Below are 5,099 nucleotides of genomic sequence, written 5' to 3'. Positions count from 1 at the left end.
TTAGAAATGAACATGATGTGAAGTAACCTTTTGCTAAGCCTCCTCATTCCCTTAGTGCTCATTTAACTTGTAAGTCTCCCATGAACATCTGCAGCTTTGCCCTCCAGTTATTTACTCACCTGTGCTTTAAATGAGAAAACTGTTCAGTATCAGCCTGGTTGGTAGTTGCTGTATGATGTAACTACAGGTATCTCAATTACTATGTAATACTCTGTTTCCAGTAATGCAAACGCTTGTAATTACTTGAATAAGTTTTATTTAAACTATGAATACTTTTTTTACACTTAAGGAATATTTAAATGGAAACCTGATTGCATTTTCTGCTATATCTTAGTGTAAGTCAAGGCCCGTGTACAAAATCCAAAGCTGTCTTATCCCTCCTGAATTGGTTATTTTTCTACATTCAGGATGTAACTTCTTGTTACAAACTTCTGCATTGTTGAATATTTTCTATCCTTTTATAGTCACTTTCCTTTCCATCTCTGTGCTACTCTTGGGTCTGATTTGTAACCAATGTAATCTGCATTATAAACTGTCCTAAACTAGAGCCTGGGCAGACTCATGAAATAGCAGGAAACTGTCTTTGAAGCACTACAGTACTTTCTTTTTGTGTCTGTTTAAATAATTGTGCCAGGAAATGCATCTTATACAGCCACTCTGGATAAGCAATATATTGTACTGTAAATATAGCAGTTGCTGTCACAACCTGGAGTTAAAATGTCTGGATGGTAACTAGTGCCTGTCTAATATACCTTGGAGAAGAGCATAGGCCTTCCTCCTATGGTGCTGTTACAAAAAAACTATTACCTGTTTTGATTCTGGGAAGTTGTGAAATGTGGTGGACAAAATGTTGCTATGTTACATTGAGATCCAAACAGTGGGTTTTGGTTTCTCTGTAAAGGATGTCCATAAAACTCATGGGGTTTGGCTTTCAATGCAATTGTAAATAGGTAAAACTGTCTGTGTGTTTGTGTCTGAATTCCATGTGGTGATCCTAGGACTGAGAGGGAGGGAGAGGGGATGCAATCAGGTGCCACTAGTTTTTGCTGACTGAAACCCACTGTAAATTAGTGAATGGTGTGAATTGCAGCCTGGCTGAGGTGTTGGAAATGAATGCAAACTCTTGGGATCGGCATCGGCCTCACGTGAATGACTGAATAAATGCAATAAAAGGCTCATAGTCAACACTATTACTTTGTTCATCGCTTATTACAGATTTTTTTGTTAAAATTTTGAGTACATGAATTATGTAATTTGTAAAATGATGCTGTAGTGGAGACCTTGCTACAACACTATTAAAAATCTTCCCTCTTTGTGCAATGAGGTTTGTAGAATAGTGAGATTCTTTGGTATGTTGAATCTTCCTGATGGTGGGAATGCTGGGGTGATGTATCTCACTGTGAGCTGGTACTTGGCTATTTGCATAACATGGCAGATCTGTATATTCTTTTGGCTAACTGTAAATATAAATGTTTCATAATAGCTTAGTTGAATTTTTGAGGTACAGCTGTTTGTGTGAGATTAGAAAAGTTTATTTCTAAGAACTTGTAAAAAAAAAAAAGTATTTTCAATAAAATTCCCTACCTCACCTCTACTGTGCAGAAATGATCCCATTTTCCTATGTTTAATTTTTCCAACTTCATTAGTAAACACTAAGATCCCCTTTCAGTTATTGGCAAAGCATTGCTAGTTGTCATCAAATCACTCAAATAATGGAATGCTGGAAAGTCTGAAGTCTTACTTCTTTCCTTTATTTCCATTACATTGATCAGGTATTTGATACCTGAAAAACAAATTCTAGACATTTTGTGCTACCTTAAGCTGCTCCTTCTCTGTACCCTGGGGGCAGAGCCTGTGCATGGTAGTAACAGTGGAGGGGTTTTTCAGTCTTATTTCTCTTTTTAGCAGTGAGGGGTGGGTGACAATGCTACACCGTGCATTCTTTCTTAGACCTTATGGGGAAGGGTTCCCAATCCTTGTTTTGCAGGAGAAGTGTCTGGACAAAGACTTTGTTTGCTTTCTTTAATTTGATGTAAAGGCACATAAACATAATCAGTTCTAAAAATTTATGTCTTGAGCCATGGAAATTACATCAGACTGAACTAGCTAGTTAATTCCTCCTTTCTCTGAAAGGCTTAACTCCTTACACCTTAAAGAGATAATTAGTGCCAGGAATCTTCTCTCCCATTGCTACTGGGAATGACTGTTTCTGTGGCTTCTGAAGTGGATATAACAAATCCAAACTAAATTAATAACCTTGAAACGCAGTGCTTGGGTTTGACTCCCCTATATTCCTGCACTTGTAACAGCAACACTGATGTTGCCATAGTTCAGACATTATGTTTTTTTACAAACTTCTTAGATTTCTTAGCTGTCCCATGGTGCAGGTCCCTGTGGGAAGGGAGAACTAGGAGAGGGAAGGCACTGGAGTGTGTCCTGGGAGCCCTTCCTTGGGAGAACACCGGTTCTTTGCCTGTGTGCAAGAACCAGAGCTTTGATAGCAGTGCTGTAGAAATGGCATTAATTCCCATTAAGCTTTGTGGAACAGCACTACATTTGAACCCAGATAATCTCAAGAGACTCTTGTGTTTTCAGGGACCAGGCTCTGCTTCCTTGGAAAGCGAGGCAGATATGGGCATTTTTAGATACAAATCTTTACATCCCACTGCTGGTAGTAGTTCCAAGAGCAGTGTAACAGCTGGGCCGGCCTGCTCGTGGCCCCGCCCTTCAGAGGCGTGAGCCACGGCTCCCGTTACAGTGAGAGAAACACCGGCTGCCCCTGCACCCACACCGGGACAGGGCTGTGGTTTCAGCTGCTGGGAGTTTAGCTCCAAATCCCGAGGAAACCTGCAGTCACTGCTTGGCAGGCTGCATGCACTGCAATGGGTCCTTGCTGGTTTCAGAAAGGAAGGTGTAGCCTTTAAACCAGCCTTTAAACCCTGCTCCAACACTATAAATAGCGAAGCTAAGTGTGACCCTGCTCACTGAGTAGCTCAGTCTCATGAAAAAAAACCGGTTTTCAGGATTTCACACCCTTTCCCCTTGTTACATTGGATACCTGGAATTAGGCACCTGGATTCTGGTGCGCAAATCTCTGATCCCCTCAAGTAAGAAATATGCAAAATTAGACTTCTTTGTAGGCTGCTCCACCAGACCAGCTCAACCAAGCGACCCAAGGCTCCCCAGATTAACACAGGCCTTGGTTTAGCTGTGCTGGGCCCTGAGCTCTGCTGCAAGCACAGCTCTGATTAAACTGAAATACCTTTGTTGCAAGTGCTGGCCTTAAACTGACACCTCATTCTTGAAGTCTGGTTAAGCAAAAGCAAAAATGTGCTTTCACATTTTGATTAAAACCTCAGGTTCAAGTTTTACAAACCTCTAATGACTATTTACAGTGTAATTAACTGGATTAAACATGACAAATTGCAAATAACTGGTAACCTTAATATTGGAGAACTCTAACAAGAGATGCTAGTTTTGCTTGTAAGATATGCATAAGAAGGGGGGTTTGTAATGCTGACCTTTTTTTAATTAATTATATATTCTAGAGCATTCCCATTCTTTCCTTGCTTATGACTCATCTCAGTTTCATTTCATGCTAAATAAACCCTCATATTTACTTTGCAGCTTTGTTGAAGACTCTACCTTAAGCTGAGAAGAATTAGTACAGATCATGGAATTATGTACATCCCACTAGAGCTCACATGCCCAGGCTCCTGCCTTTATTCTGCAAGGTACTTAACGTGAAGATACTTTAACATGATGTTGCCATGGATGTCTGGCATGAGCACCAATCAATATTCCTCAAAAAAGGACTGTTAACTGCTTGAACTCTGAAGATTACTGTGATGTTAGGATTTCTCTTATACTGGCATAATGTTCTGTCATTGTTATGTGACATTATACCTACAGAAACTATTAATAAAGAATTTTGCTAGAAGTACTGACTTCTCTTTGCTTTTATAAAGTTTAGACTTAACTCTCTGAAGTCAGGAGACTGACTACTGGGATAAAATAAAGTTTGAAAGCTATTTAAGTAACTAAGATGTTTAGCACTCTGAGGAAAGTTGCTTTTATAAAGTTCACGTTACATCAGAGCTGACACTGAGATCAGTGTCCTGGATTCTTGAGAGCTCAGCTCTGAACAGTTGGAGGGCTGAGTTTTACTGCCTCTCTTCCTGGAGCCTGGCTGCTCACAAAGGCTAAAGATTGATCCATTTTGATAGGAAGAAGCCTTATCAACAAAAGGACATTCTAAATACTAACATCTGCTTTTTTTTGCCTTATTAATACTTAACAATGCTTTTTAGATTTGATTTAATTTTGTGCAGTTAGTAGTAGCTAGTTCTACTAAGTGTACAGACCACTGGAGTGCACAGGGACTCTGTTCTGTCACCCAGTGCCCACTGCAGTGGTTGAAGAAACACTTCAGGTTTTCAGAGAGTACCAGCACCCCATGGGCATGGTAAGGAAGACAGAGCCAGACTCTGCAGTGCTAGCTGTGACAGAACAAGGGACAACAGGACAACTTGACCTATAAGACAGTCTTCAAACATAAAATCACTTTTACCATGAGGGGGTTAAAGACTGGAGCATGTTGCCTGGAGTGGCTGGGGAGTCTCCATCCACAGTCAGACTCAAAGCCAATGGGACAAGGGCCTGAGCAACCTGCTGCAGTCAGCCCTGCTCTGAGCCCTGGGGCTGGACCAGAACATCTCCAGAGCCCCTTCCAACCTCAACCTTCTGGGACCTGAAAGTGCCCATAAAATGCACTCTTTCATTTAAAACAGGCAGTCCCATGCCTTAGATCATTATCTCTTGCAATTATCACCACAGCATCCTGTGGAGTTTCAGGGCCACAGGAACACAGGGCTGATCTATGTACCTAAAAAACTTATTCACCAGCTAAAAATGGAAGTGCCCATCCAGTAAAACAAAAGGGCCCACCTGACTGAATAAAAGCCTCAGTACATTTTATGCCAGTAGATGGTCTGAGGTTCCTGTGGAATCCTCACACTCATTACTTATCTCCAAGTTGCAGAGCTCTCTGCCCATACCTTGTTCCATAGGATTTTACAGACATTCCAGCTTACCTGGCC

At 41.0% G+C, this 5,099-nt stretch overlaps 1 protein-coding gene across 1 annotated transcript in view; it reads left to right on the top strand.

Annotated features, from left to right (window-relative positions):
• The window catches only part of CCNT2 (cyclin T2), a 22,744-nt gene extending 21,136 nt beyond the window's left edge, over positions 1-1,608 (top strand). Inside the window, 1 exon segment of the mRNA XM_031055982.1 lies at positions 1-1,608. This exon segment is cut by the window's left edge and continues 2,693 nt beyond it. The gene's annotated coding sequence lies outside the window, so the exon portion shown is untranslated.
• The last annotated feature ends 3,491 nt before the right edge of the window (positions 1,609-5,099 follow it).

This window comes from Geospiza fortis, unplaced genomic scaffold (assembly GCF_000277835.1).
Source record: "Geospiza fortis unplaced genomic scaffold, GeoFor_1.0 scaffold112, whole genome shotgun sequence".
NCBI lineage: Eukaryota > Metazoa > Chordata > Aves > Passeriformes > Thraupidae > Geospiza > Geospiza fortis.
This window is presented reverse-complemented; position numbering and strand designations above follow the sequence as displayed.